This window comes from Camelus dromedarius, chromosome 29, assembly GCF_036321535.1.
Source record: "Camelus dromedarius isolate mCamDro1 chromosome 29, mCamDro1.pat, whole genome shotgun sequence".
Taxonomy (NCBI): domain Eukaryota; kingdom Metazoa; phylum Chordata; class Mammalia; order Artiodactyla; family Camelidae; genus Camelus; species Camelus dromedarius.
The window spans coordinates 772,138-791,999 of record NC_087464.1 but is presented as its reverse complement, the minus strand read 5'-3'; the positions used below and the strand labels follow the sequence as shown (position 1 = coordinate 791,999).

General features: G+C 50.2%; 1 pseudogene; it reads left to right on the top strand.

Annotated features, from left to right (window-relative positions):
* Window positions 1-15,068: 15,068 nt before the first annotated feature.
* On the top strand, window positions 15,069-19,474 carry LOC105090794 (evC complex member EVC-like; annotated as a pseudogene).
* Window positions 19,475-19,862: the final 388 nt, after the last annotated feature.

Sequence of the window (19,862 nt, the reverse complement as noted above, 5' to 3'; positions counted from 1 at the left end):
GTGTCAATTTCAACTGAGCCAGGAAAACAAATGAATAAAAACCTACCCGAGCCGCTCTCAGTCTTCTTGCTCAATTGCTTCCTGAAACACAGCCCTTCCAAACCCGTCCCCGTGGTCTCGGGGTCATTTCTCCCTTCGTCCACATCCCTGGCCGGGCATGAAGGCATCTCAGATGATCCAGCAGGAGAGCCCAGGTGCTGATGTCCCCTTGCCCCTTGACGTGTGCGAGGCAGCCATGGCTGAAGAGACACTTGTCTGGCACAGAGACTGTTGGCCAACTGTTGAGTTCCTAGAAGCACGGGACTTGTCAAAAGGCAAGGATGCACCCCGCCCCTATTTATGTAAATAGCTGCCTCGGGACCCCAACACTTCCTACAGACTTGAGGACCTTGGAGGGATCCCATGACTCCACGCCAGGGGACATGGAATGAGAGGCAGTCCGGAGGCCAGCAGGGACTTTCATTCGGAAGCCTGCCATCCTCCTTCCCCCGGGCTGAGCAGGCTCCAGGGCTCTCTGGTTTCCACGCATTTTCCCATTCCATGCAGAGCTTGCTCTCCGTGGTGTTCCCCGGCCCTGGGCTCTTGGTGACAAGGCTTGGCCCCCTCTTCTTTCCAGTGCGAAGGGCCTCACTTTCCAGGGTCTACTTCTCGCTTCCCTCAGCATCTCCTGGACCTCATTCCAGCCCTAAGGCATTTCCTTTATTGGAAGTTGAGGTCCTGCTAACTCCAGTATGAAGGGCCAATGCGCCAGCAGACACAGGATTCTACACATGGGTCATGCTCTTTGGTCTCAGACTTCTGAAACTTTTCCAGCTGTTGTCTGAAGCCCGCCCCCTTCCTCATGGGCCAGGGAGTGGTGGAAGAAAGGGGCAGACCCCACTACCACACTAGCTGCACCATGGGAAGCAGCTTAAATGTACGAGGCTTGTCCTGGGCGACCCCAAGATGGCTAGGTTGCCCCTCCTGTCTGCCAGCGTCTTCAAAGCCTTTACAGAGAGGCCCGACGAGGGTCTGGTCCCCTATCCAGTCCAAAGGTGTCAGCTACACCTGGCTATGTCAAAGCTGTCCCCTTGGCAAGCCTATCTCCCAGGGAAGCCAGGCCGAATGCACATTCCAACCGTGGGGAAGGGGGGGGCCTTCACTCACCTAGGGCCATCTCCCAGGTCACCACAGGTTGGGTGCTCTCTGGGAACCCCAAGGACGCAAGCCCAGTGGCACTGAGTGCTCCACTGAGGGGACCCTGGCTCACGCAAACATAATGCATTGCCAAGCAACCTTCCCTGCCAAAGCCCCCGGAAGGGAACCAAGGCACAATCGTTTGGTGGTGAAAAGACAGGGAACCCGACAACCTTTAGCTGGACCCTCCTCCTCTGGCCGGCAGGAGCTGGGGGAGGCAGGCAAACCAGCAGGGCTGAAAAGGAGGCTGGCACTGCAACTCGGGAGAAGGGACAGAGAGCTCAAATAGCATGGGGGGGGCGGTGACAGCCCACACCAGCCAAGACGGACCCAGTTTGATAGGAACAGAAGCCACGTTGTGTTTTCAAGTTTTGAAAACACAAGAAGGAGGAGATGGAGGGGGAGGGGAGAAGGTGGGAAGGGGAGGAGGAGGAGGCGAATCCAAACCGTCCCACAGGACGGTGGCACAGCTGTGCTTGGAAAGAAGGTTTGGCTGGAACGTGCCACCCATCCGACACTTTACTTGTGCCCAGGCCCTACACAGGTTCAAACTGTAAACCAAAGGCACATAATAGGCCATCTTTAGTGTAAACTTTTGCCACCCTGGCTCATGAAACTCAGCAGTGTGGACTGAGAGGGAGACTGTGAGCTTACTCAGCAGCAGCTGGGAACGGGACTAACCGCAGCAGCACTTCATTCAAGGGCAGCGGAATTGGGGGGACGGAGGGCGTGCGGGGCGCGAGCCCAGCCCGGGGCTCTGCCTGGGCCCGGGGGATTGCCGTAGGTGCATCCGACCGCTGTGGGCCCCTCTGCCTCCTCCTGGGTGCGGTGTGGGATGCAGCTGTCCCCGTGGCTCCAGGCTGCCCTGACCGGCAGCCTCGCAGCCAGAAGGCCCTGGCTGACAGGGTGGAAGCAGGGCCAGCATGCACTTCCCGGGAAGAGGGTAGCCACAGGCTGGGACATCAGCCATGCCAGCCTTGCCCCCAGGAACTCCTGCATGCTCCGCTCCCCTTTCCAGCAAGACCCTGCGCTCCGCACATGCAGGCCCCTTGCTCCTTGGCAGCCCTGAGTTGGGGGTTAGGTCCTCATTATCCAGTCAGGAGGACTTGGCTACCGGACGCAGTGTTGCCCGAGGACACCCCGAGGGGCGATGAGGGCCCCGCAGGGCAGGCTCCCTCTCCCCCCAGCCAGCCTGCCTTCCCTCCCCAGGGTGGTTTTTCCAGGCTGATCTGGATGTGTATGTTGAACTTGAGGAGGGGGCACAGGGGATATGATGCGTTATGTTCAATTCTCCATGTCCCTAAGCCGGGGCCTCAACTGTGTCCGTCCTGAGGGACAGCCTCAGCCAAGATTCCTGTCAATTTGAAGCTGAGCGGTTGTTTGGCATTTCCTGAATAGTATGAGGAATGGTGCTGATGGCTCCTCACCAGACTTGAAGGCCACCTGAAAGGAAGGCGATGCCTGTGGCTGAGCTCCTAGAGCGCCCTGGCTGCCACTGGCCATGAGACCCCGGCTCTGAGGGCCACTCCCAAACCCCTCAGTGCCTGCTGGGTCATCTCTGCCCCGCAGACACCATCTCCACACAGCCCCAGTGGTGGCACACGGCCAGCCTTGCAAATGACTAGGGACCTGTGAGATGTCCAGCTAGTTCTAATTTCCAGGGAGCAATCAGGCTTCACAGAGGAGATGGGTGGGTCCTGAGCCAAACTTGAATAATTAAAGAAACGACTGCTGATGGCTGTTGTATCTTGGGTGCCAGATGCATGCCAGGCATTCTGCACATTTAATCTTCACTGTTTAATAAGGTAGGCATCATTGCTCCCACCTCACAGATGAGAAAACTAAGTCTCAGGGCCGGGAAGAGACAAATCCAAGGCTGCAGAACCGATCTTTAGATGAGAAGCGTTAGAAGGCGGAGAAGCAGAGAGAGGAGGTCATCTCAGACAAGGAGACTGCACAAGCAAAGGCCCGGGTCTGCAGGCTGAAACAGCACGTACGGGCAGCGACAAGAGCCGGGGGTGGGGGACGGGGAGGGCTGCCCGGAAAATGGGCAGAGGAAATGCAAGGAAGGGACTCAGCACCAGGTCCTGCCTGGGGCAGGGCTGCCACTGGGCTGGGGACTTGAGGTGCCTTGTTCCGCTCATTCCTGACAAGCCCTGAGGAGATAGAAGTCCCCTCTGTTTGTGGAGAGGTGAATGAGTCTCACACGGACAAAAATCACTTACCCAAAGTTACCGAAAGAGTAAGCGGCTGAGCCAGGCCCACATCTGTGTGCCTGACGCCACCCACCACCAGGGCTCTCCTCCACCCCCAGCGCCTCTGATGAGGCTCCGCTGTGCGGCCACAAGAAACACCACTGGCTGGAGACGAGAAGGGGAGGATCTGGTGGCCCTGGCCTTTGTTCAGCTTGGGGAGGCACCTGTTGCCCTGGGCTGCTTCCCTCCACCGTGGAAAGTGGGTAACTTGAGATACTCCACAGGGTCTCTTTCGGCCGTGACAGTGACCGCAGCCAGTGCTCAGCTCGGGAGCTGTCTGGATGCGTGGGCTTCACCCCGCCCGCAGAGCAAGCTTGGACAAGGTGACACGGGTTTTATCCCACGCATTGGTGGTGGAGAAGCACAGGCTGTCCTCGCCTTCCTACAGAATGGACCTGCCTGCCGAGGCTGAAACCAGCCCCGACTAGGAGCTGGTTCATCGCGATGCTAGGCTGGCCTGCTTTCCTATCATTCTTCCTGTTTACGAAATGTCTTCCTTCCGGGGAACCGTGGCATGGACAAGCATGACCTCACTGTACCAGCCCCACCGGAAACCTGACAAGGACAGGCTGCCACGTGGATATTCTCCTTCAGGGTCTCTTAGCTTTTCTGTGGTTTGGTTTGTTTTTTCCAGACAAGCTTCTGCTGTGGGGGGAAGGGGAGAGTTGCATGGACAAAGAGGAAAGCAGGTGAGAACAATGAGTGACAAGTGGCTTTATCTGCCACAGATGACATCATGGATGAAGAATGGTTTGGGGTGAGGGCAAGTAGAACCACATTCACCCAGTTGGACATCTGGCTGCTGTGCAGTCCCGTCCCAAGCAGATGGTCAAGGTGAAACCCAGGGAGAAGCAGGTGGCTGGACACTAGGCAGACATTTCCGCCAACAGGAGCTGCTGGCAGAGACCCAGAGGTACTCTTGACTGTCTCCTCCTGCGCACTCAGCCCTGGCCCGATTCTGAGCCCAGCCCAGCCGAATCCACAGATCTTCCATGGTCAGCCATTTTTTCTAGAGCCTAAATGTGTCCAGTGGAAGCAAAATGACCTTTTGGGTGATGGAATGAATATGAGTCCACTCCCCTGCCCCCCGATGTGCCAGGTGCCTGTGCTTGCTTCTGGAATCATGGGGATAGTTATGAGCTGATCTGTGTTCCCCCAGATTTGTATGTACAAGCCTAACCCCCAGGACCTCAGAATATGATTGTACTTGGAGATAAGGTCTCAAAAATGGTGATTAATGTAAAGTGAAGTCATTAGGGGGGACCTAATCCCATAGGACTAGTGTTCTTCTAAGAGAGAGAGACATCAGGGCTGCACGCGCACAGAGGAAAGGCCTTGTGAAGACACAGTGAGAAGGTGGTTGTCTATAGTCCAAGGACTCGGGAGAAGCCATCCCTGCCAACACCCTGATCTTAGACCTCCAGCCTCTAGATCTGTGAGGAAGTGCATTCCTGTTGTTTAAGTCCCCAGATGGTGGCACCTTGTCACAGCAGCCCAAGAAAACTAACACAGACCAACAAGAAGCCACGTCGGGGCTCAGAGGCTCCCAGTCCAGCAGGAGACACTGACACCCAGGATGCACGAGGCCCTTCAGAAATGCAACGTGCTTTCCTCTGCTGCTCTGCCCCAGCTCCCACGCTGCTGGGGCCAGGATGCCTTCTCAGGCTGGTCAAGTGTGCATGGAAACTCTCTAGACAGAAGTGAACTGAGATGACCGTGGGGCTTCTAAACCTCCCTTCCATCCTAAAATTGCTAGGATCTAGATACTTCTTACTGGTAACATTCTAAAAGCAATCAACCACTCTCTCCCCATTTTGAGATCTCTTAAAAACCCATTATTAGAGAATGCTCACTCTGAAAACCCTCCAGAATGACTGCTCAGAGCTGTGCTCTGAGGACACCTGTGCGAGGTGAGGCAAACGCTTTTTGGAGGAGAGATTTATAGAACGGACATGGTAACTGGTTTACTCTGAACAATTGAGAAAGATTGTTATTTCTTCAGACCTTGGATGGGATCCCCCTGTCCCTTGGCCTGTAATGTGATTCATCCTTGGCAAACTCCTACACATCTCTCAAAACTGAACCCAGGGTGTCATCTCCCCCAGGTTGAGCTGACTAGTCCATTATTAAAACTACCCCTCCTTGTTACACGTGAAGACCAGGTTGCTATGGATGGAATGTCTGTGTCCCCCCAAATCCATCTGCTAAAGCCCTACCCCCAGTGTGATAGTACTTGGAGGTGGGTCTTTGGGACGTGATTAGGTTACATGAGGTCATGAGGGTGGGCTCACGTGATGGAATCATCTCCCCTGAAGGCAGAGACTAGGCTGGCTCTCTCCACCGTGTGAGGACACAGTGAGAAGGTGGCCCTCTGTGAACCAGGAAGCAGCCTCTCACCAGACACCTGGTGATCTCAGAGTTCCATCCTCCAGAACCTGGAGAAACACACGTCTGTGTTTAGCACCCAGCGCCGCCCTTCAAGTCTGCGTTTGTTCTGGGAGCCCAGCTGACGGAGAGAGTGGATCGGGACCCCTTGCGGGAAGCAGTTGTCCCCTCTGCGTGTGGCACGGACACGGAAGGATTTCTGCAACACCAGGTGAAAGAATGAGCTGCCGGGACTCAGGGGATCCTGCCTGCAGGCCTGAAGCAAACAAGGGGCTATATGACAGAAACTTAGGGTGTTATTGTTCCAGTTTATTCTGGTTCACAGGCAGAAGCAGACAAACCGGTGGCATTTTAGGAGGTGAAGAAGAGCTTCCATTCCCCGTGTGGTAAGAAGACCGTTCTCACAGGTGATTGATGTAAAGTTCAGGGACGCTGGGGAAGTTCTTTCCTCACACCTCTCCCCAGGCCTTCCTGCTTTTCCCGGGACCTCAGCATCCTGCAGGTGCTGGCTGCTGAGGATGTCAGAGCCACAGACCCACTGAGCCAGCTCCTACCGCAGCCCCGCTACTCCCTGGGTGCCCAGCCAGAAGTCACCGCCATGTGCCCAGAAAGCGTTTCTACAGGGCAAGCCACAAAGGTGGCAGCTTTCCTACCCGTCAAGGGATGAGCCCACCTGAGGGGCTAAAGGGATTTATAACCAGCCTCCTAAACACAGTGAGTCCAGAGCCTGTTCTGTGGACCTGGAGGCACAAACAGCTTGGGGTTTCCTGTGGGGGATGGAGAAGCAGAAGGGCCAAATGCAGAAAAACAGTCGAACTGCACACTTCTGACTCTGGTCTCAGGTAGAAAGGAGCTGCTCCTGGCGACAGGTGTCGGGAGCCCCGTGGGTGGCTTTGGCGGAACCCAGAGTGAACTTCCTCCTAGTGGTGAGACTGTTTTCCCGGAAGACTTCTCCCTTTGGGGTCTTGTGATGACACTCAGGGACAGCATCCCAGCTTCTGTGACCTGGGAATTATTTTGGCTCCATTCTCTTTCCCAGACAGGCTTCGAGATTTAGTACATTTGCACTTGGCTCTCTTTTCTCTGTTCCATTGGAAATTCTCTTCTAGATTTGACTACCCTGTTCCTTTCTCGCTCCTACTTTGACTCCCAGCAAAAGTGGGACACAGGGACCCTCTCAGTGCGAGAGTCACAGACTGGGGATTGGGTGCCATCTTGTGGCCAGCAGAGAAATGACTGGCCACTGGAGGCTGAAGCTGTGCCTGGAAGTAATGACTGGGTGTGGATCCAAATTGCCGAGCTTAAGTAGGAAGATCAAGAGAACAAAACAACAGTAACACCAACAACAAGACATACTGTTAATGTGAAGGCACTTTGTAGCTGCTGTTGACTGAGAAAAAGACACAATCTGAAAGTTGAGAGTTACGTTTTACTTGGGGCTCATTTTGGAGGCCTTCTAGCCTGGAAAGAGCCTCTCAGATCTCTCTGCGGGACTGCTCTGAGAAGAAAAGGGAGGAGCCAGGATATATACGGATTTCTCAACAAAGACCAGGTAGGCAGAACATCAAAAGACTACTATTAATTAAAAACAAAAACAAAAACCCAAACAGATATCTCAGTTAAGGGATTTAGTGTTTCTATATGTGAGAAGATGCAAAAGACTGGGTTCGTTGACATCATTCCTTTGATTTGCCCTTAGGTGTCTAGGGCCAGCGTCCTGTTCTTCCCCACCTGGAGTCCCCACCGGTGGCGTGGTTGGGAGTGTCTGCAGAGTCTGGGCTGCCTGCTTGCCTGCATCCTGTTTTCCCTCTTGGCTCCCTCTCGGGCTGCACGTGGCAAGGTATGAAGAAGGTTGTGGGAAGAAATGCATTGTGGAATGTTATAAAATGGCTAAGGTCCCATGTATAAGCTGCAACAGATCATCGTTCTTCTTTAAAATTTTAAATTGAAGCATAGTCAGTTACAGTGCGTTGGTTTCCGGTGTACAGCACAGTGTCTCAGTCATACACAGACATGCATTTGTTGTCATGTTCTTTCTCATTATACGGTACTGCAAGCTACTGAATATAGTTCCCTGAATTATACAGAAGAAACTTACCTATTTTATATATAGTAGTTAATATTTACATCTCTAACTTCCAGTTTATCCCTTCCCACCCCCTTTAGCCCCAGTAACCGTAAGTTTGTTTACCATGTCTGAGAGTCTGTTTCTGTTTTGCAGATGAGTTCATTAGTCTGTTTTGTCTGATATCAGTATTGCTACTCCTGCTTTCTTGTCATTTCCATTTGCATGAAACACCTTTTTCCATCTTCTCACTTTAAATCAATGTGTGTCCTTCACCTTAAAGTGGGTCTCTTGTATGCAGCATATTGTAGGCTCTTGTGTTATTATCCAGTCTGCCACTCTATGTCTTTTGATAGGAGCATTTAGTCGACTGACATTTACAGTAGTTACTGATAGATGTGTGTTTATTGCCATTTTGAACTTAATTTTCCAGTTGATTTGGTGTTTCATCTTCAGTCCTTTCTTTTTCTTTTTCTCTTTGTGGTTTGATAATTTTATTTTGTATTATCTTGGTTCCTTTTTGGTTTTTGTGATTCTATTGTGTGATTTTGATTTGTGGTTACCCTGTTTTTCAAGTATGTTAACCCATTAGTATGTCCGTTTGCTTTAAACTGATAGTCATAGAAGTTCAAACACATTCTAAAAGAACAAAAAAAAAAAAAAAAGAAATCTATACTTTCTTGTTCCCCTCTAGCAGCAGCATTAATGGTTTTGCTGTCCTCTTTTGCAGCTTTGTGTTTATTCTTTTGTAGCTCATTGCAGTTATCACATCTCCAATTATGGTTTTCTCCTTTCTATAGTGTCCTGCTGCTTTTCTATTTAGAGTAGATCTTTCAATATTTCTTTTAGCATGGGTTTACTATTGCTGAATTCTTTTCGTTTTTGCTTGTCTGTGAAAATCTTTATCTCTCCTTCTATTTTAAAAGATAGTCTTGCTAGATAGAGTATCCTAGTTTGCAGCTTTTTCTCATTCAGGACTTTGAATATATCTTGCCACTCCCTTCTGGCCTGTAGTGTTTGTGTAGAGAAATCAGCTGAGAGCCTTAAGGGGTTTCCCTTGTAACAAAATTCTTTGTTTTTCTTTTGCTGCCTTTAGAATCATTTCTTTATCTTTAACCTTGGCCTTCTTAATTATAATACGTCTTGGTGTAGGTCTATTTGGGTTCTTCCTGTTTGGGACCCTCTGGGATTCCTGCACTTAGATATCTGATTCCCTCCTTAGGTTGGGGAAGTTTTCAGTCATGATTTCTTCATATATCTTTTCAATCCCCTTTTCTCTTTCTTCTCCTTCAGAGACCCCTATTGTGCCTAGGTTGATAAGCTTTGTATCATCCCCCAGGCCCCTTATACTGCTTTCATTAGTTTTCACTTGCTTTTCTGTCTGTTGTTCTGACTGGGTGATTTCTGTTGTCCCATCTTCTAGGCCACTTATTAAGTCCCTCAGCATCATCTAGTCTGCTTATGACTGGCTTTGTCTCAGCTCCTATCACAACCATTGAATTTTCTGTTTTTAAGTGGCTCCTCTTTATGGTTTCTATTTCCTTTTCACAGTATTCTCTGTCTCTGTCCATAGTCTGTCTTATTTACTTCAGTGCTTCCATCACTCCCCTGCTGAAGTCATGCTCTGTTAGGCTGCCGAGGTCTGCTTCACCGACTGGCCTTTCAGGGGACTTCTCTTGTGCTTTCACTGGGAGCGGTGTCTCTGCTTCTCCATCTCACTTCTCTCTCTGGATCTGTGGGTTAAGGAGTATCAGTTATCCACTGTGGCCTTTTATTAATGGGACGCATTCCTGTGTAGACTGTGTGCCTCTGTCACAAGGTCTGTTCTCAGCATGGATGTTTGTCATGACGTTCTTCACGTGTGTTGGCTGCTACCCTGTTGCCTGGGGATGTGGCCCGTGCTGTGGTGATCAGAGCCCTGGTTGTCGAGTGGGGCCTCCTTTTTATTCTGTGGTTGTCACAGCCCTGACAGGGGCCAGGTCTATTCCCTCTTTGTTAGAATGGAGGCTTCCAGACTCGTCCCTGAGCTACGGCCTGTGTCAGGTGGGATTTAAGTGCTCCGAGTGACTTGCTGATGCTGCACTTGTTTGCAGTGTAGCTGCAGAATATCAGTATTCTGCTCTGGTGACCCCAGGTTCTCTGCTTCCAGAGCACATCCAACTCTTGGGTCTGCTGTACTGATCATGCAGTCACACACCTGCATCTGCAGTACACTATCGGGCCAGCACCACCCCCAGCGCCGTGTCTGCGTACAGTGCACAGGTCTGCTGAAAACGCTGCTCCTGCGCTCTCCCACGCTGTGTGCCAGAATCCACTCCTTGCTCATTTGTCTTAGAAGTGCAGGCCCACAAACGCACCCGTGCAGCAAATCAGTCCCTCCTGTCTGGGGCTGCAAGCAACCTCAGTTCCCCCTGTGAAGTGGCAGAGCCCTTCGTTATGGATTCATGTTTCGACCTCATCTCCATCTGAGAGCCATGTACCAGCAAATACGTCGACTATAGCTAAACCCTGCCTCTCTTCTCATGCTGTGGGCCACTGGAGACAGTGGCTATGGCAGAGCCACATTGCACGCCTCCCCACATATCACACCAGGATTGTTGCTTCTTTGATGGGGGACCACCCAGGCTGTTCTGTTCTGTGTACACTCCTAGCCATGGCCCACAGCACACTCCAGCCCCTGAGGCTGCCTCTGTACAGTTGGCCACAGCCCTCTTCCCGGCCAGGGCAGCCAGTCTTGGGCCACCCCCGCCGGCTCCTGTCTAGGGCTGGGGATCACAAGGACCCTCTGTGCTGACCTCTCAGTTCTGTCGGCCAAGCAGCTGCTTTGCAATCCTCCCAGACTTGGAGGATCCCCCTCCAACCATGCTGGCCACTCTGTTGGAGATGGGGTGTCTCACCGTAAGAGAACTCTTCCTCTTTGCTACTCCCTTCCACTTGGGCAGGCCTTGCACTCATTTTCTTTTTCTTTTCTTTTTTTTTCTCCTACCAAATTTTGTGAGGAATTTTGTCTTTTAAAGTACACAATGTTCTGTCGAAGTTCAGCAGGCGTTCTGAGTGAACGGGTGTGTCCGTGGGTGTCTCTCTTGGTGTGTTCGTGGGAGACGGTGAGCTAAGCGCATGCTTCTACTCCACCATCTTGTCACCCTGCATCTAGGGTCCACTCTTTTACTCTCGTAAAAGCTTATTGTCCTTGTAATAAATCTGTTAAAAATAAAAATAGTGTATTTTAATTACTCCATAGATGAGTAGTGAATGGACCTGACATAATATATGTTTTTAATCCTTTTAAAATTAGTAAAGCAATACAGAAACATTCTAAAAATTGAAATATCATGTAGAGGAGACAAGAAGAGATTTGCAAATCCCAGCTGCAGAGGTGACCATCAGGGATGATTTGGTGCACATCTCTCAGTCTGCCTCTCTCATTCCATCTCTTTCTGTCTCTCTCACACACACACACAATCAGATTCATTTACATCTATGCTGACTTCACGTCTGTATGGTCTTACAGATGGGCCCTTGCATGCAAGTGGTGGGTCCAAGTGCATCCACCCTGAGGGCCACCCGGCATCAGGTGGAGACTTTGCACCCACTTCTTCAGCTGCACAGCATTCATTCTTCCACGTGAACAAGAACTGACGGATCCCATCCCCTCTCCATGAACATGAGTGCTGCCGCAAACTCCCTACTACTTTAACCCGTGCTACAATAAAACCCCTGAAAAGTTATCTTTGAAAAATTTTGCAAGAACTTTAGTGGGATAAACTCTTAAGAATCAGCACTGCTAGGAAAGGGATGTACCTGTGAAACTTAATGAGTCCTGCACACTGTTCTCCCAGAGAGGAGTGTGCATTCACTTTTCCCTCCAGGGGATCTGCTGGGGCCTCTGCTTCCTCAGGTTGTCATCAGACTAAAAACATGTCAGTGTGATGGTGACCAGTGCAGTCTCCATAGTGTGTACATCTGCGTGCATCCTCACCTGTGGGTTGAGCATCTCTGACACGCACGGGCCACCTGCACTGCCTCTTGTTGGAACTGCCTGTGTTTGCTCTGTTTCTGTTCAGAACACTGGGTATGAAATAGCTTTGGTCCACAGGGTTGTGAAACCTTTCTCTGACCTCGGGTCATGAGGAACGCTTTTTCCAGGTTGTGGTTTGCCTTTCCAGTTGTCTTTCTTGGCTTTTGTTTGTTCTTTTGTTTGCTTTTATTTTCTTTTGCCACGAGAAGAGCTAAGCATCTCTTCTGTCTTCCGGCTCTGGTGTCACACTTAGAACAGCAGTGCCTCCCCTGATATTGTTACTGAGTCCAAACTTGTTTTGCTCGCCGCAGGACAGGCCAATAAATTGGGAGGTGAGGCGCTGGGGCAAGGAATAGTGACTTTATTTGGAAAGTCGCAGACCAAGAGGATGGCCGACTAATGTCCTGGAGAACCATCCTGCTCCAGTCAGAATACAGGCTCCTTTTATACAAAAAACAGGGGAGAGGGTGTGGTTCATTGTTGTAAACTTCTTGTTGCAGGAGTTCTTTATTCTTGCAGCCGTCCTTTCGGGTCAGGCCATGGTGTCCCTGTAAATCTCCAACAAAACAAAGGTTATTCTCTCCTTTGCAATTTGCCAGCTCTACATAAGCGTGGAAGTGCTGACATCCTTTAAGGTCAGAGCCCTGAGAATAGGCTCTCCTGTCTGTTTCAGGGTAAAGGCAACATTGTTTCCCAAAGGGTGCAGAGCTAGCAAGTTTGAGCCTGGAAAACAGGGCACAGTGGTCAAAACTAAAGGAGCAGAGCCAATATGCAGTCAGGTTTGTTCTCCTCTGTTCCAGTATTATGCACATAGTTACTAAAAGAGCTTCATTTTGTGCATTTCACCTTTAAGCTGTCTGGATTTCCCTTTCCAATAAAAAAATCTCTTCCAAGTAAAAACAAAAAAAATCATGAGTCTCTGCTTAAAATATGTGGGCAGGCACAAAAAGCCACCTTTTGTATGATTTCATTGATAAGAAACATCAAGGAGAGGCAAACACAGAGAAGAGGATTAGGTGTTATCAGGGGCTGGGGAGGATGGGGAGCACGTGCTTTTTTTTAAAATTTTATTTTATTGTTTTATAGTCAGTTTACAATGTTGTATCAATTTCCAGTGTGGAGCACAATTTTTCAGTTATACATGAACATACATACATTCATTGTCACATTCTTTTTCACCATGAACTACCACAGGATCTTGTATATATTTCTCTATGCCATACAGTATAATCTTGTTTATCTATTCTACATATGCCTGTCAGCATCTACAAATCTGGGGAGCATGTGCTTTTGATACAGACTTTTATTTTGAAGAATGGAACTGACAATAGAGAGTGGTGGTAACTGCATTGTGAACATCCTTAATGCTCCTGAATTCAAAGTTACTTAAGAAATGACCCATGCGACAGAGACACTTTCCACCTCCTCTGTGTCTTCCTAAAGCAGAAAGTAAGTCTCTCCCATGAACAGTTTATCACCTGTGGGCTGTGAGGTAAGAGCTGAGGGCTGCAGACAGGCTGGTTCCTGCAACTCAGTTCATTCTGGAGAACTTCGGTTGTGACCACCGAGGAGCCAGCTAGCTTTGTGTGACCAAAGACAACTCCTCGGCCTATTTCTGAGGAAAGCCCTGAGCCTGAGCTACTAGAGTCTCAGGATTTCTTGGCACAGGGACTGATCCACATCCTCCCATCCTGCTGGACCCCTTGTACAGACATTTCCACTTGCAGAGTGAGAGTCCTTTCACCTTACCCGGAAAATAAACAGCACCCTCGCCCAATACACAACAAGCAAGCAAACAGGTACCCAGCTGGTCCCCTTCTACCTCAGCCGCCTCGGAGAGCCACTGTCTTAGAAATCCTTTAAGCTCAAGGACATCCTGCCGTCTGCCTTTCTCTGGCACAATGCCACCCCTGGATGAGCCCCACCGTGTGTTGGCCAGATGGCACTGCTCAGTGAGCCGGAGACAGTACCTCGAAGTGGGCCAATGGCAGCATCGTGCATTCAGAATGACCTGCAAACCGAAGCGGCCGTGAACATGGTGGTCCAGAGACCAGGGATGAGCATGTGCCTGTGATGAAACCACTGCTCAGCAGACGCCAGCACCTGTCACCAGTCTTCTCTGTGTTCTTCTGACCTCTGCTCTTCCTGTTGTCAGCAGATATCCTGCTAGACCATTCACGAAGTTAGATGCTGTGTGGCAAGAGCAGAACGGTCTTCCCAGCACATGACAAAAGAACAGGCATGGGCCTGCGCCCATCCTGTCCTCCTCTGCCTGCCCGGCCCATTATGTCAGAAAAATGTGTCCCTCCTCCTGTCAGAAGTGAAAACCTTGGGAACGGACTTAGAAGTGAAGGAAACCAGAATACAATTTCGAGCTTCAGTTACTTAAAAAAAGACAGCAAAAAGAAGACAAATAGCTCCCCATCCCCAGAGAAGCAGCAGGTGAAGAAGGGCACGCAGAGCTTTCTCCTCTTTCCTCCTGGAAACAGGAGGCAGCATATCCCCCCCAAACCGCCCCCCCTGGAAGACTCTCCCCCTCCTAGGAGAGTGACACTGTTACCGTCCAGGGCAGAAACTTGAGAAGGAGAGAATTCTCTTCAAACAGACCTTGCTTCTCACCCTCCTCGGCCTCTGCACACAGTGCAGTTCCTTTCCCACAGTCGCCTCTCTGTGTTCAACCCAATAGAAAAGCACTTACGTTTTCCACTTCTCTGGATGTTTCTTCATTTCCTTAGCAGGGCACCCTGTGTCACGCGAAACTTAAATAACTGCGTATGCTTCGCTCCTGTGGATCTGTCTTGTGTCCATTTACCTCTCAAGACCAGCTGTCAACTCTAAGCAGGCGGGGGGACGGTTTTGCCTCAGTGACATCTCTCTTGCTGGCATCTTTGAAATTTGTCCCCTTCATTGGCTTGATTATTCAGGATGCCAAGAAGCTCTCAGCTGCCATCTTCAGAGACTCTGTGAACACGGGCTGGGTCTTTGAAAATGAAACACATTCTCACGATACAATCCTTGGTATGGATGGACCCAGATGAGCTGAATGTTTATGTGTACACAGAAACCTGCACCGGGACATTTAGGGCAGCTTTATGCATACCTGCCAGAAGTTGGAAGCAACCAAGAAGTCCTTCAGGAGGTGAATGGGCACATAAACTGGGCTACACCCATGCAACAGAACGTTCTTCAGCACCAAAAAGAAATGCAGGACACACAGAGCCACGGGGAGACAGGTGGGGCACCTTGGATGCATAGCACTCTGAGAGAAGCCAGTCTGGAAAAATGGCATAACTTAGGGTACCAGCTACACATGGCATTTGGGAAAAGGCAAACCACAGAAAGGACGGAAGGACCAGTGCAACGCCAGGGGCTTGCTGTGGGATGGAGGGATGGTGCGTGATAAACAGGTCGTGCACAGAGGATTTTTAAGGCAGCGAAACTATGCGATGTGACACATTCGGGGTGAGGTACATTTGTCAGAACCCACAGAATGTGCATCACCAGGAGAAAACCTGACATAAGGCCTGGACTCTGGTGCCATGATGTGTTCATGCAGATTAATCAGTCATGACCAATACACAGAATGCTGTTGGGGAGCAGTAGGCTCTGAGCACCTGTGTGTGTGTCAGCGGATGGTGGGGTGGGGTGGGGAGCAGCAAGAACAGAGCAGGAGGGGTATGGGACCTCTCTGTACTCCACCCAATTTTGCTGTGAACTCAAAACTGCTTTATAAAATAATGAAGCCTATTTAAACAAAGACACCAGCATTCCAGTGGTATCCGATGGCTGCTCCTCTTCAGGTCCTCAGTTTGTCTCGGCCACCTGAGAGTGGAACTTTAGCAGACATTGTCCTGTCAGCTTGCACCCTTGCGAATTTTATCTGACATCTCTTTATTTCACTACACTCTTCTTTTTTTGATACTATTTTTTCTTCTTTTTTTTTTAAAAAAATTGATGCATAATTAATGGAAAATATTATATTAGTCTTCTGATATACAACATAGTGATTCAGCATTTCTGTACATGACAAAATGATCTCCAAGGTGAGTCTAGTTACCATTGGCCGCCATACAATGTTATTATGGACCCTATTATGGGACCTATTCCCTATGATGAACATCACAACCCCATGACATTTGTTTTATAACTGGAAGTTTGTACCTTTCAATCTTTCTCATCTATGGTACCCATGCCCCCCGCCCCGGCCACCAGCAGTGTGTTCCTGGGATCAGTGTGTCCACGTCTGTTTTGCTGTGTTCATTCATTTGTTTTGTTTTGTAGATTCTACATAAAAGTGACATCACAGGACATTTCTCTTTCTCTGTCTGACATATCTCACTTAGCATAATACCATCTAGGTCTGCTCATGTCACAAGATTTCATTCTCTTTTATGGCTGAGTCATAGTACATTCTGTGTGTGTGTGTGTGTGTGTGTGTGTGTGTGTGTGTGTGTGTGTGTGTGTATGAAACCTTATTTATCCATTCATCAATCAATGAACACTTTGGTGTCTTCTGTATCGTTGTCAGTAAAGCTGCCATGAACAATTTTTTGTTTCCTTCAGAATGATACCCCCAGGTGTAATCCCTGCCTCACATGGCAGCTCTGTTTTTAATTTTCTGAGGCACATTCGTGCTGTTTTCCACAGTGGCTGCGCCCATGAATGTTCCCAACAGAAGTGCACGAGGGTTCCTTTCTCTCCACATCCTCGCCTTGTTTGTTGTCCTTTGAATGATAGCCATTCTTTCAGGTGTGAGGGGATAATATCATTGCTGTTTTGGTTTGCATTCCCCTGACGATAGGTGATGTGGACTGTTTCACATGTTTGTGGCTACTCTGTGTATATTCTGTGGAAAAAATGCTTGGCCTTCTGCCAACGATTAAATTGGGGTTTTGTTTTGGGTGGTTGAGTTGTGTGAGTTCTTGGTCTGTTTTGGATATGAACCCCTTGTTAGATGTATTGTTTACAAATATTTTCTCATGTCCATTAGGCTGCCTTTTAGTTATGTGAATGGTTTTCTTTGCTGTTGAGAAGCTTTTTCAGTTGGATGGAGTCCCATTGGCCTCTTTAGTTTTTGTTTCCCTTGCTTGAGGAGACAGATCCAAAAAACATATCATTAAGACCAGTGTGAAAGCGTGTGCTGCCTACACTTTCTTCTAGGAGTTCTCTGGCTTCAGGTCTTACATTGAAGAATTTAATTTATTTTCAGGCTGTTTTTGTAGACTGTGCAAGGAAGGATGCCAATCTGACTCCTGGGCAGGTAGCTGTGCGGGTTTCCCCACACCACTTAGGGAAGAGGTTGTCTCTTCCCCTTTGTATATTCTCACCTCCTTTCTCATAGTGGCATTGACCACACAGGCGTGGGCTTATTTCTGGGTTCTTAATTCTGTCCCATGGACTTACCTGTGTCCCTTTTGTGCCAATACCATACTGTCTTGGTGAATATAGGCTTGCACTACAGTTTGATATCTCGGAGCATGATATGTCCAGATCTGTGCTTCTTTCTTAGTTGTGCTAATTATTTAGGCTCCTTTGTGTTTCCATACACATTTTAGATTATTGTCTGGCTCTTTGAAAAATTCCGTTGGTATTTTGATAGGAATGACATCAAATCTCCAGATTGGTTTAGGGTGTGGAATCCCTTTAGCAGTATGACTCCACAAGCACAGTGTATGTTTCCATTGTTTCTGTTGTCTTAAATTTCTTTCATCAGTGTGTTCAAGTTTTCTGAGTACAGTTATTTCACCTCCTGGGTTCGACGACATATTCCTAGTTATTTTATTTTTGTTAAGGTCTTTGGCAGTGGGTTGTTTACTTTGTATCTGATTCTGATAGTTTGCTGTGAGTGCATAGAAATGCAATCCAGGGGGAGGAGCAGGAGGAAGGGAGGCTGCACTGGCCGGAAAGGTCGGCAGAGCGCACCCCTGCGCCCCTGGCCCCACCAGGACCAAGTCCCGCACTGACGACCTGGCAGGGGCAGTGCACCGGGCAATGCGCGGGATGCAGCGGGCCGGCCGCCTGAGGCCCCCAATGGCCCGCCCTACTGGTCCCCGCCATGCTGCTGGGCGCTGCTTTGGACCCCGGCCTCGGCCTCAGCCTCTGGCTCTGCTGCCCCGCGGCCTGCCCGCGGCCACCACATCAGAAAGACAACACTCAGAGCCTGCTCAAGAATCTGGAGTCTCACGCACAGACCCGGTTGGAAACCAGCTCCCTATTCCGGAGGAGGAAGAGAGAAGAGCCCACGTCCAGGGACAGGAGGCTCTGGACGGATGTGAGCCATCTTTCAATGGCAATATCACAGCGTTTGCACTGAAGGCAAAAGTTGTCCATCTATCCCATCAGAAGTCCCAGCCTCTGGCCGACAGTTCCTCCAACCCACCTCTCCAGGAACACTTAAAAGCCGGTGGTCTTGCCGAACCAGCCGGTGGTGGTGTCCCCTTCCAGCAGCCTGGGGAGCCTGAGCCAGGCGGAGAAGGAAGACTGCAGCTCCTCGTCCAGCATCCACTCAGCTGCCAGCACGACCAGCTCCTCGGCCGCACCTTCCTCTGGGCGAGCAGCTTCCCTGAGGCAGTGACCTGCGAGAGTGTGTACCTTCGCTTGCGCATCTCCAACCTTCACTTGAGAGATGTGCTGCATCTGGACGCCGCGCTCAGGCAGGAGAAGCACCTGACGCTTATGCAGAATTTTTAAATGTGCCTCTTTGATCTTCTGCCTATAAAGAAGTCTGATGATGAATTACACCAGAGGATTCTTTCAAAACAAGAAAATAATTTGGAGGAATTGGAGAAGAGACTTCAGGTCAGACTCTGAAACACGGAGACGTTGGGTGCTGGTGACTGAATACATTGCCCTGGCAGACGTAGAAAAGAAAGAGCACGAATATTCTGAGCAGCTAATAGATAACATGGAAGCTTTCTGGAAACAGATGGAAAACATCCAGCACTTTGATGTGGACCAGTTGAAGTGTTCCACATCAAAGCCCGCCAGCTCCTGACGACTCCCACAGAAAGAATGATGGCAGCCAGAGGGCTTCCTCGTGATTCCCAGGACTTGCAGGCTCTGGACACCCTGGAGAGAACAGTGGGGTGGGCGCACATGGCAAAACCACTGAGTTCCTGAAGCTGCAAATCCAGGAGGAGACCATGTGCTGACTGGCCGCATCTCCCGCGGCCTGGAGCTGCTGACCCTCGAGGGCAGCTCTCCGGGTGGCACAAGGAGGAGCTGCTGGCCCAGCAGCACAAGCCCTTCAGGGAGGAGGCCGAGCACGTCCGCCAAGGCTTAGTCCAGCGAGGTGAAGACCTGGTCCAGGCCTCCCTGGTTCACCAGGCCGAGAGGGCGGAAAAGCTCACGCTGGCTCAGGAGGAGGAACCGAGGCGCATCCTGGCCAGGGGGCCGAGGACCGCTGACCCTGAGGAGTTCCTCCAGGCTTTTTACGAAGTCCTGGAGAAGCAGAGGCTGCAGCAGAGTGACCCAGAAGAGGAGAACATCAGAGCAACAGAGCCGTGGCCATGCTCAGCCAGGTTCGTGACCTCCAGGCGGGACTGGCAGAGAAACCCAGGATCTGGGCATGCATGAGAACCTCACGTCCTCCTGGGCCGGGGACCCCAAGACCCTGGCACTCTTTGGGTGACCTAGACAGAAGCCAGGGAGGTTGGTCCAGGTCATATCTGAGGCCTCTTCCACTTCTGAGATGCTCGGGACCCTCACCTCCAAATGTCCCTCCCTAGAGGCAAAGGTCTTTGGAAGTCAGTTGACCCATGATGGAAATAGGCCGTCTTTTGTGGGCATCGTGAGTGTAGAGCTGTGATGAGGAAGGAGGGTTGGGCTTGAAACAGAGGCCTGGGTTCAAGTGCCAGTGTCACCTCTTTCTCTTTGGGCAACCTCATGCAGCTCCGGAATGAGGGCTGGTTCTGAGAGAACAGGAGAGAGCAGCTGAGCCACTAGGGCTCCCAGGACATGTTGA